This window comes from Mesoplodon bidens (genome assembly GCF_964165515.1).
Source record: "Mesoplodon bidens genome assembly, chromosome: 8".
Classification (NCBI taxonomy): domain Eukaryota; kingdom Metazoa; phylum Chordata; class Mammalia; order Artiodactyla; family Ziphiidae; genus Mesoplodon; species Mesoplodon bidens.
Genome location: NC_138165.1, coordinates 24,653,714 through 24,666,392, shown reverse-complemented (window position 1 = coordinate 24,666,392; position 12,679 = coordinate 24,653,714).

Sequence of the window (12,679 nt, the reverse complement as noted above, 5' to 3'; positions counted from 1 at the left end):
AAGTTTTATGTGTATATACTAAGGGATGCTTTCTCACATTTCAATTCAGTGGCTGCAGTACTTAACATTCAGCACAAGAGGGCGCTGCTGCCCAGCTTACTTAACTAAAATAGTATTTCTCTAGGTTTGCCTATTTTTTCTCAAATTACAGTGTAATATATTGTGCCACTTAACTGCCCTCCCCCCAAATAGCCCACCAACCCCAAATTTCCTATCAATACAATAAAATTATTATCGATGGTGCATTATTTTCTGAAAAGAATTTCTCCTGTTACATGATTAGTAGGAAAAAATATATTAAAAAACATTTAAAAATATATAAAATATATTTTAAAAGTTTTATAAACAAATACCTTAGACCAGGCAGACTGTTCTTCAGAGCCCTAAATAATCCAGGGTTTCCCGGTAATGGGAGCTTTGCTTATAAAAATGCTTTAGGACTTCATATATGTGGGCAACAAATCTGAGATAACAGTCACTTCTACGTGCCCAAGGTTTCATGAGGATCAAAGGCTAGGAGAGATGTTAGTTGAGTCCAGACCTTTGAACTTAGGATGTGCAATTTCTTTTGCAAGGAGCTACAAAGTGTAGATTACGAAGTAGCCAAAATTCTTGTGTCTTGGATAAGAACACCTGGTATTTATAGTAATCAGAGTTTGGGGGAAAATTAGCAAGTAATTGTGTATATGATTTCAAAGGAGTTCTGATTTACTAACGAATTATTTACAGAGTTTTTCCAATAGCAAGCTTCCTAGTACTGTACATTTAAAAAAAACACTTGAATTCCCCAAATCAAATCTACATACTGTTTTTCAGTGACATTGTTTCTGTCAAAGTGTGTGCTGTTATCTAAAAACAGCCCCTAAAAATGACAGTGTATAGAAAATTTAAATGTGGGAGGTAGCATTATTAAGGTAAAAGGAGAGCAATGTGTTTTTAGCCACCTGCCAATGAAATAATAGAAAGAGTTTAAAGTGAAAGAATATTTGCCCAATTCATGAGCAAATTCAACCTATGTAAAGAAATCTGAATTTCATCTGAAAGAAAGAAAACAATCCCTCTGGTCTTCCCAGAACTATTTCATTATTTATGATTCTTTTTGGAACTGTAAGTCCCAGATTTCTGCCCTCACCAATGGCCACACTCTCCCATGTCTCAATGCCCATGTTTGTACATCACCTTCTACCTGTACTGTTGTTCCATGCTTTTCACTCTTGAAGGGCAAGGACCAGGGCTTCTTGATTTTTGTGTCACTTACAAAGCCTAGCCAAGGGCCAGTGGTGGGCTCTTCATTCACGTTTAGAAAAAAGTCACAGTCAAGGGTGACAGATAAATAAATCAAGGAGGAAGAAAATGGGTTCTTAATACTTAAGGGTTATGTGTTTGCTTATTTCTGGATGATTGGTTGTTAAATCTTAATGCTTCAGTCAAGAGGTAGCAGGGGTGGTGAGGAGCATGGACTCAGGCACCTTGGGTTCAGATGACAGCTCAGCTGCTTCTAGCTGTGTGTTCTTGAGTAAGATTCCTGTCCTTTCCATGTCTCAGTTTCTTATTCAGTAACGTGGGATGATGCCGATGTTGATATGAAACTTCCCACATAGGGTTTATTTATAAAATGTGCAGAACAGTGTCTGACATACAGTAAATACTATTAGTGATTATAAAATAGAATAATTATATTGACTGAGATGTAGTCAAAGTGTACATTGTTCATTAAAAGCCAAATAAAGCTTAAAAAATGTAATGGAGATGGAGTGATGAAAATGTTCTCAATTATATAGTGGTGATTGTTGCATAGCCTTGTATACTAAAAGCCACTCAATTGTATACTTTCAAATAGTGAATTTTATGGTATGTGAATTATATCAGTTACAAAAATGTAATGGAGAAAAATTCAATTCAACAAATATTTATGGACACATAATAGGTACTCAACCTTGTCCTGGGCTTGGTGGAGGATATAAAGCAGTTTAAGACATAATCTTTGCTCTGGAGGGTATTGTTTAAGGAGCACCTGCAGTGTCATTGGCACCTTCCCCAGCGTGCTGGAGGACACCACTCTCCACATTTCTTACACTGAGACTCAGAACGGTTACGTAGCTTGCCCAAGGTCCCACAGGAAATATGGGTAGCAGGAACCCAGCTGCTTTCTTCAGGTAGGGACAGTCTTGTTGAGGACAGATGATTTACATCTATAGAGTAACTAGTGAAGCAAACATCACAGGAGGTCATCAGGCCCAATATGTGGAGTAAGGAAAATCAAAAACAGCAGCCAGTGGTAGGGAAGGTTTTCTGGAGGCAAAGGCCTTTAGAGGGGTCTTTATAAAAAGGGGAGATTTGTGCATGTGAGTCACAGTGGGAGTAGGCATCCTAGATGTGTAAGAAGTGCTCTCTGACCTGCTTTTCCTAGAATTATGCATATTCTCAGGTTGAAAGCCTTATAGTGGTCATGTTAACAAACACGACATATGAGACATTCAGCTGACACAGTTGAAGCCATAGGCATTTGTTTGGACCAATGACACCAAGGTAGGATGTCAATGAGAGAACAGGAGAACCTAAACACAATTTAATTTGCTTGACTCACCACCCATTTGCTTCTTTCGTCATTTATTCAGTACTTTTTTTTTTTTTTGAGCGCCTACCTGACTAATACCTGAGAATATAAACAGAAATAAAATGCAATCTTTGCCTTTCAGGAAGATTCCAAGCTAGGAGTTGACATCAGACAGGTATACAAGAAAATAAAGTGATAAGTGATATATAGCAAAGGGCTATAGAAAGGTGAATGGAAACACAGACTTAGAAACACTACGCTCAGTTGACGTTCAAAAAATAAAGATTGGGGCTTCCCTGGTGGTGCAGTGGTTGAGAGTCCGCCTGCCGATGCAGGGAACATGGGTTCGTGCCCCGGTCTGGGAAGATCCCATATGCCGTGGAGCCTGCGCGTCCGGAGCCTGTGCTCCGCAACGGGAGAGGCTACAACAGTGAGAGGCCCGCATACCGCAAAAAAAGAAACAAACAAAATAAATAAATAAAATAAAGATTGTTGAAGAGGTTTATTTTTCGGGCTAAAACGTATACTCTTGCAAAGTACCTTAACAGGGCCTTTCCCAGCTGATAGAAGGACAAGAAAGGCTTGGGGAAGAGGTACCCAGGGCTGGGAAGAGACAGGAGACCCCTCCTCACTCTGCTCATGTGAGCTCCCTGGCTGGTGGGTGGGCCACTTGCCCCAAAGTGCTTTTAAATGTAAAGTGGGACCATTTCTCTTCTCTACCTTTCCGAGTGACTTCCTGAGGGAAGATATGTTGGGGCCTGGTTGGAAGAGGGAGCCAGGCCCCTTAAGGATAGGATTCATCTCCCCCAAGAGGAAAGCAGTTTCTCTATCTGGGCCTCACTTTCACCCAACCCTCACTCAGGGACTATTTTCAAGGATAAGAAAGGAGCAGTTTTTGATTTTAAACAATAATACTTTTAATTGTGGTAAAATACACATAGCATAAAATTAATCATTTTAACCATCTTTTAGTGTACAATTCAGCAGCACAAAGTTGTCCAACCGTCACCACTGTCTATTTCCAGAACTTTTTTCATCATCCCAAACTGAAATTCTGTACCCCATTAAGCAATAACTTGCCCCTCCCCCCAGCCCCTGGTAACCATATTCTACTTTCTGTCTCTATGAATTTGACTACTCTAGGTATCTCATTTAAGTGCCATCATATAATATTTGTCCTTTTGCGTCTGGCTTATCTCACTTAGCATAATGTTTTCAAGGTTTATCTCTGTTGTAGCATGTGTCAGAATTTCATACCTTTTTAAGGCTGAATACTATTCCATTGCATATGTGCATCACATTTTGTTTATCCATTCATCCACTGATGGACACTTGGCTTGTTTCCACCTTTTGACCATCGTGGATAACACTTCTCTGAACATTGGTGTACAAGTATCTGTTCGAGTTCCTGCTTTAAATTCCTTTGGGTTTATACCGTCAAGTAAAATTGCTGGATCATGTGGTAATTCTGTTTTGCTTTTTTGGGGGACCACCAAACTGTATACCATAGTGGCTGCGCCATTTTACATTCTCAATACCAGTGCACAAGGGTTTCAATTTCTTCACATCCTTATCAATAGCAACTGCAGAAGAATGTGGAAAGGATCCTGAACTTGAGTTGAAAGAAGTCAAGTACCGTTTCTGGCTTTTCCTTTTTACACCCTTCCCTTCCCAGCTCTGCTTTGTAATAAAATATTTATAGGGGAATAATTTTAGATTTACAGAAAATTTACAAAGATAGTAGTCTTAGTCTGTTTGGGCTGCTATAACAGAATACCTTAGACTGGGTGAACAACAGAAATTTATTTCTCACAGTTCTGGAGGCTGGAAGTCTGAGATCAGGGTGCCAGCATGGTTGGGTTCTGGTGAGGATCCTTTTTGGAGTTGCCAACTACAGACTTATTGCTGTGTCCTCACCTGGTGGAAAGGGCCAGTTAGCTCTCTGCAGCCTCTTTTTTTTTTTTTTTTTTTTGCGGTACGCGGGCCTCTCACTGTCGTGGCCTCTCCCGTTGTGGAGCACAGGCTCCGGACGCGCAGGCTCAGCGACCATGGCTCACGGGCCTAGCCGCTGCACAGCATGTGGGATCTTCCTAGACCAGGGCACGAACCCGTGTCCCCTGCATCGGCAGGTGGACTCCTAACCACTGCGCCGCCAGTGAAGCCCTCTGCAGCCTCTTGAACAAGGGCCTCTTAATCTCATTCATGGGAGCTCCGCCCTCATGACTAAGTACCTCCCAAAGGCCTGACTCCCTAATACCACCATATTGGGCATTAGAATTTCAACATATGAATTTGGGGAAGACACAAGAAATTAGACCATCGTAACAGTAGAGAGAGTTCCCATATGCCCTTCTCCCAGCTTCCCTCACTATTGACATAGCATGGTACATTTATCCAAACTAAGCAGTTAAGATTGGTACAATAGGGCCTCCCTGGTGGCACAGTGGTTGAGAGTCCGCCTGCCGATGCAGGGGATACGGGTTCGTGCCCCGGTCCGGGAGGATCCCATATGCCGCGGAGCGGCTGGGCCCGTGAGCCATGGCCGCTGAGCCTGTGCATCCGGAGCCTGTGCTCCGCAACGGGAGAGGCCACAACAGTGAGAGGCCCGCGTACCGCAAAAAAAAAAAAAAAAAAAAAAAGATTGGTACAATACTATTAACTAAATTATAGACTTTATTCAGATTTCATCTGATTTCCACTAAGGTCCTTTACCTGTTCCAGAGTCCAATCCAGACACCATATGGCAGTAAGCATATCTGCTTTTTAACTTTTTTTTTAAAAATAGAGGTATGAATGCCAGATAACAGCATGTTAGTTTCAGGCTCACAACATAATGATTCGATATTTATATACATTGCAAAACAATGACCACAATAAGTCTAGTTAACATCCATCGTACATAGTTACAAAAAATTTTTTCCTGTGATGAGAACTTGTAAGATGTACTCCCTTAGCACTTTCAAGGGCTTCCCTGGTGGCACAGTGGTTGGGAGCCCGCCTGCCGATGCAGGGGACACAGGTTCATGTACCGGTCCGGGAAGATCCCACATGCCGCAGAGCGGCTGGGCCCATGAGCCATGGCTGCTGAGCCTGCGCGTCTGGAACCTGTGCTCCGCAACGGGAGAGGCCACAACAGTGAGAGGCCCGCGTACTGCAAAAAAAAAAAAAAAAAAAAATGCAGTACAGTATTATTAACTATAGTCACCATGCTGTACATTGCATCCCTGACTTATTTATTTTATAGCTGGAAGTTTGTACCTTTTGTCTCCCTTCACCCATTTTGTCCCCCTCCCCTCCAGTCCTCACCTCTGGCAACCACCAATCTGTTCTCTGAATCTATGAGCTTGGTTTTGGGTTTTTATTATAAATTACTTTTTTTAAGTTTCCATATATAAATGAAATCATTCAATATTTGTCTTTCTCTGTTTGACTGATTTCACTTAGCAGAATGCCCTCAAGGGCCATCCATGTTGTCTCAAATGGCAAGATTTCATTCTTTTTTATGGCTGAATAATATTCTTCTTTGTGTGTGTGTGTGTGTGTGTGTGTGTGATATTTTCTTTATTCATTCATCCATTGATGGATATATAGGTTGTTTCCATATCTTGGCTATTGTAAATAATGCTGCAGTGAATGTTGGGGTGCATATATCTTTTTGAGTTAGTGTTTTTGATTTATTTGGATAAATTCCAAAAGTGGAACTGCTGGATCATAGGTTAGTTCTATTTTTAATTTTTTGAGGATCCCCCATACTGTTTTCCATAGTGACTGTGTCAATTTACATTCCCACCAGCAGTGCATGAGGGGCCCCTTTTTTCCTCATTCTCTCTAGCACTTGTTATTTCTTGTCTTTTTTTTTTTAATTGAAGTATAGTTGATGTACAATATGGTGTTAGTTTCACGTGTACAGCAAAGTGATTCAGTTATATATATATATGTGTGTGTATGTATATATATAAATATAGATATATTTTTAGATTCTTTTCCATTATAGGTTATTACAAGATACTGAATATAGTTCCCTGTGCTATACAGTAAATCCTTTTTACTGTTTATTTTATTTATCTATTTTATCTATTTTATATATAGTAGTTTAGTATAGTAGTTTGTATCTGTTAATCCCATACTCTCAATTTATCCCTCCCCCTCCCCTTTCCCCTGTGGTAACCATAAGTTTGTTTTCTATGTCTGTGAGTCTGTTTTTGTTTTGTAAATAAATTCATTTGTATCATTTTTTAGCTTCCACATATAAGTGATATTACATGATATTTGTCTTTCTCTGTCTGGCTTACTTCTCTCAGTATGATAATCTCTAGGTCCATCCAGATTGCTGCAAATGGCAATATTTCATTCTTTTTTATGGCTGAGTAATATTCTATTATATATATACTGTATCTTCTTGATCCATTCATCTGTCGATGGACACAGGTTGCTTCCATGTTTTGGCTACTGTAAATAGTGCTGCTGTGAACATTGGGGTACATGTATCTTTTTGAATTATAGTTTTGTCTGGGTATATGCCCAGGAGTGGGATTGCTGGATCATATGGCAACTCTATTTTTAGTTTTTAAAATACTGTTCTCCATAGTGGCTGCACCAATTTACATTCCCACAACAGTGTAGGAGGTGCCCTTTTCTCCACATTCTCACATTCTCCACATTCTCTAATACTTGTTATTTCTTGTCTTTTTGATGATGGCCATTCTGACAGGTGTGAGGTGATGCCTCATTGTGGTTTTGATTTGCATTTCCCTGATGATTAGTGATTGAGCATCTTTTCCTGTTGACCATCAGTATGTCTTCTTTGGAAAAATGTCTATTCAGGTCCTCTGCCCATTGTAAAATCAGATTGTTTTTTGCTATTGAGTTATATGAGCTCTTTATATTTTGGGGATATTACCCCCTTTTCAGACACATGATTTGAACATGTTTTCTCCAATTCAGTAGGCGGCCTTTTCATTTTGTGGATGGTTTCCATTGCTGTGCAGCGGCTCAGCAGCTTTTTATTTGCTGAGACCCTTCTGACACTCTCCTCTCTGAGCCTCAGTTTTCTCACGTGTCCAATGCGAACAATGATAACAGCAACCTCTACCCACAGGGTACGGTGAGGACTGAGTGGACAGAAGTGAGGGTGTTTTGTGGGCGGTAAAGCTTCATGCCCGCAAAAAGGAGCATCATTGATGCCTGCAGCCTCCCTCCTTTCACCAACTGGCCTCCCTGCCCTGCACCAGGTCTTGTGCCTCTTGCTGACTGAGCTGCCAAAGGCCGTCAGAGGGAGGCTCTGCCACCAGGCCTGCCCTGGCCAGAGGAGTCCTGGCGCTCCTGGCCCCGTAGGTGGCACTGACCTGATTGAGGGCTCTAGCCTCTGGCGGGGCCTCCTCCCACTGCTTCCTCTGTATTTATAAAGCTCCTCCAGGTGCTGGCAGTTTGACACTTTGGGGATGGAGAGAGGCTGGAGGTTACAGGCTCAGCTCTTTCCCTGGGCATTTGAGATGACCACTTGGGATATCCTCTGGCCACAGAGGGAGGAAGAAACCATGAGTTGGCTCAGCTGCTTTTTAATTCTCTCCAGGTTGGGGTCGGGGAGGGGTGGTGGGCTGAGGGTGCAGGGGTGATATTCTGAGTCTGGTTTGAGAGATTGCAGGAGCTGAGCTCTGCATGCTCTCTCCACTCCTGGCTCCCTCTGGGGCTTCTTGGAAGGATCTCTCGTTTGCTCATGGCCACTCTCTCCCACATGGCTTCTTGGTTAGTGCTTGTAGTGGATTGAACAAGGGCCCCAAAAGGTCCTAACCTCTGCTACCTGTGAATGTGACATTCTTTAGAAATAGGGTCTTTGTAGAGGTAACCAAGTTGAGGATCTTGTGATCAGATCATCTTTTAGGCCCACCCTAAATCCAATGACAGGTGTTTTTATGAGACATAAAAGGAGGCAACACAGAGGCAGAGGAGGTCATTGAAGACAGACACAGAGATTGTAGTTATGCTGCCACAAGCCGAGGAACGACAGAGGTTGCGGCAGCCACTACAAGCTAGGAGTGAGGCGTGGAGGCCATTCCCCCTCAGAGCCTCCGTAGGGAACCAGCCTGTCAACACCTTGATTTTGGACTTCTGGCCTTGTCCTAGTCAGCACTGGCTGTCGTAACAAGGCACAACAGACTGGGTGGCTTAAACAACAGAAATTAATTTTATCACGGTTCTGGAGATTGGAAGTCTGAACTCGGTGCCGGCATGGTTGGGTTCTGGTCAGGGCGTTCCTCCTGGCTTGCCGACTGCTGCCTTTTCACTGTGGCCTCACATGGCAGAGAGAATGACAGACAGCAAGCGCTCTGGTGTCTCTCCTTAAAAGGGCACTAATCCCATTATGAGGGCCCCATTTTCATGACCTCATCTAAACCTGAACTCCCCAAAGCCCCATCTTCAAATATCATCACACTGGGGGTTAGGGCTTTGACATATGAATTTGCAGGAGGGACACACAATTCAGTCCATAGCAGGCCTCCAGAACTGTAAGAGAAAACCTTTCTGTTGTTTCAGGCCACCCAGTTTGTGGCAGTTTGTTATGGCAGCCTTAGGAAACTGAGACAGTGGTCCCCCCCACTTCCCTAGGCACCCTCCTCAGTGAGACCACCAGTCCAACAGGAGACTTGCAGGCCTCAGCGGGGCCAAGGCAGGTAGCATGCTTGGGGAAAGCTGAGGATGTGGATGAATGGTGTGACAGCGGGCCTGGACCCTCTGGGTCCAGACTCAGTGCCCCCGGGAGGACTGGCACTGGGCAGCTGGGGGCTGTCGTGGGTGCCCCTCGTCTTCGGCTACATCACTGGGGAGGGGGACCTGGCACTGCACTTGGCGGTGATTCATCAGCATGAGCTCTTCCTGGATCTCCTCCTAGGCTTGCGGCCTGGGCCTGCAAGATGAGCTGGGCCAAACAGCCCTGCCCCCGGCAGCCATCCTGGGGAGGCATCCAGGGTGCAGAAGTCACATGTGGCAGGCACCAGGCTGCACATGGTGGGGCCACGCCGCGCTGCACCTGCTGTGCCACATCGCGGCTCAGGTGCCCACCTGGTGCGCGAGGAGCTGCCCACGCCTACCTCAGTCAGGGCCTGACCACAGCCCAGCACCAAATGCCTCCGCTGCCTTGTACCTGGAACCTACTTAGAGAAGCGGTGGGTGAGGAGGACTAGAAACTGCAGCTCTGGTCTGAAAACTAGGAGGGCCACGCCCCACTCCACACGCCGTCATCCTCGAAGATGCAGAGATGGTCCAGCTGCTCCCAGGAGGTCGAGCTGACCTCAGCAAACCAGGACCCACGTGAGGCCGGAGCCCTCTGCCCTCGGCGGTGGAGACCCAAGCAGCTGACTGGTGGGAGATTCTCCTGAGGGCAGGCTTGGGCCCTGCCGCCCCCAGGCACGCGTGTGCACCCTCCGGGGCAGCCCTGCTCCTGCCCACCCCCTCCTCGCCTGGCTCTTCCGAGCATGGAGCATCTGAGTCTGAGGAAAGGATGACAAGCCTAGCTTCTGCAGCAGCAGTAGTGACAGCCCCTGCTGGGGTGAGGGCGTGAGTCGAAAGGATAGATTGGACGGTCCAGCAGCGGGGGCAGGGTACACTGGCGGGTGGGAATGGGGAGAAGAGATATCAGGCAGAGGACTGAGACCGACCGTGGGCTGGAGCAATCGGAGAACTCAGGCAGCAGAGTGCACGTGTCCTCTTGGAGCAGTCAGCACAGACTTGGACAGTAGTGGTTGAAAATTAAAGCAACGGCAGAGGTAGGACTCAGGCGGAAGTGGAGACCGTGGGCCATAGTGATTGGCAGCCAGAGGCAGTGACAGGTGATGTGGGGGAGCGAGAGGTGAAGCACTCAGGTGGAGGAGAGAGACTGCAGTGGCTTTGGCCGCTGAAGAACTGGAGCGGGGCTAGGACTCGAGCAGTAGCAGTGGGGGAAATGACTTTGAAAATGGTGGGTTGAGAACTAGGAGCAAGGGAACTCAGGCTTCAAAGCAAGACCCAACTGTTGGGGTGTGAGGAGAGAACTCAGGCAGCGAGGAAAGAGGCAGCCGCCTGCGCCCTCTGCCTCGACCCCCTACCCCCAGGGTGAACACGATGGCATCGTGGTCCCCAGTGATTGGAGCAAAACCACATACCTCCCACCTCAGCCTCGAAACGTCTCCGCATCTGATTGGTTTGATTGTTAATACAATTTCCAATTTGATAAAACCCCAGTTCTGACAACCAGAAAAGAAAAGAAAAGAACTTAGGGATTCGAGCTCTGAATAATTTCTGCTTCCATTTTTCAGTCTATAATCCCCACCCCCCAGGAAAACTTACCCGTCTTGTTCCAGTTTGAGGATGCTCCTTATTTCCCAAGAAGTCACCCCTTTACCCAGACACACTCATCAATAAAGCCACATGGGGCAGGACAGGGCTGGGCGCTCACCTCTAGGTGGGGGCGACCGATCCCAGCCTTTCCTCCCGTTTCATCAGGAGATCAGCCCTTAATGAAGGGGAGAGATTCCAAAGGTGAAAGTCCTTGACTTGGTGACAGATTGATGCAACAGGTATTTAGGGGCTGGTGGGGCTTCACACTGTGACATTGTTGTACCCACTCAGGGCCACCCTGCTGGCTTCCCGGACAGGTGGTGAGCAGGGAACATATTGGAGGGCCTCACTTTTAGGGGAGAAATGGGCTATTTGATGTAAAGGAAACAGCATGAGGGCAGGAGTTAAGAGACCTGGCTTGTCACTAACTAGCTCTGTGACCTGAGGGAGGTCACTTCTCTGAGCCTCGGTTTCCTTGTCCTTAGAATGGACAACATGATTTTTTAAGTTCCTCCTCTGAATCAATAGTGAGTCCTGGGGGACTGTGATAAATTAGGCAAGCAGCAGACTTGGGTGCTGAATCTCTCTCCCTCTCTCTTTTTTGGCTAATTGTAGTAAAATATACAGAATGTGAAACTGGCCATCTTTTTTCATTTTTATTTTATTTTTAATTATGGTAAAATACACATAAAATTTACTGTCTTAACCATTTTTAACCATTCAATCAGTGGCGTTAAGTACATTCACAGTGTTGTACAACCATCACAACTGTCCATTTCTGGAACTTTTTCATCATCTCAGGCTGAAGCGCTACCCATTAAGCAATAACTCGCCCCTTCCCCAAACCTTGGTAATCTCTATTCTATTTTCTGTCTAATGAATTTGGCTACTCTAGGTACCTTCTGTAAGTGGAGTCATACAATATTTGTCCTTTTGCATCTGGCTTATTAGCATAATGTTTTCAAGGTTGATCTGTATTGTAGCATTTATCAAAATTTCATTCCGGGCTTCCCTGGTGGCACAGTGGTTGAGAGTCCACCTGCCAATGCAGGGGACACAGGTTCGTGCCCCGGTCCGGGAAGATCCCGCATGCCGCAGAGCGGCTGGGCCCATGAGCCATGGCCGCTGAGCCTGCGCGTCCGGAGCCTGTGCTCCGCAACGGGAGAGGCCACAACAGTGAGAGGCCCGTGTACTGCAAAAAAAAAAAAAAAAAAAAAAGTTTCATTCCTCTTTGGGGTTGCATAATTCATTATAAATGTATGTATATGTATGTGTGTGTGTGTGTGTGTATACATACACACACCACGTTTTGTTTATCTATTGATGGACATTTGGGTGGTCCACCATTCGGCTATTGTGAATAATACTGCATTGAACTTTGGTGTCCAAGTATCTGTTCAGGTCCCTGCTTTCAGTTCTTTTGGGTGTATACCTAGGAGTGGAATTGGTGGATCATATGACAATTCTATGTTTAGCTTTTTTTTTTTAATATCTTTATTGGAGTATAGTCGCTTTACAATGTTGTGTTAGTTTCTGCTGTATAACAAAGTGAATCAGCTATATGTATACATATATCCCCATATCTTCTCTCTCTTGCGCCTCCCTCCCATCTACATTTAGCTTTTTGAGGAATTGCCAAACCTTTTTCCCTTTAGTTTACTCTTAAATGAAGGCACTCAGTCCTGCCACGGGTGTGTGATGGGGAGTCCCATGGAGATGTAGATTGCACCCACCTGCATTCAGACAGGCTGCCTGGCACTGCCATTCCCCGTTCTCCCTGGTACTGATGTGGATCAGATGTGTTCTGGG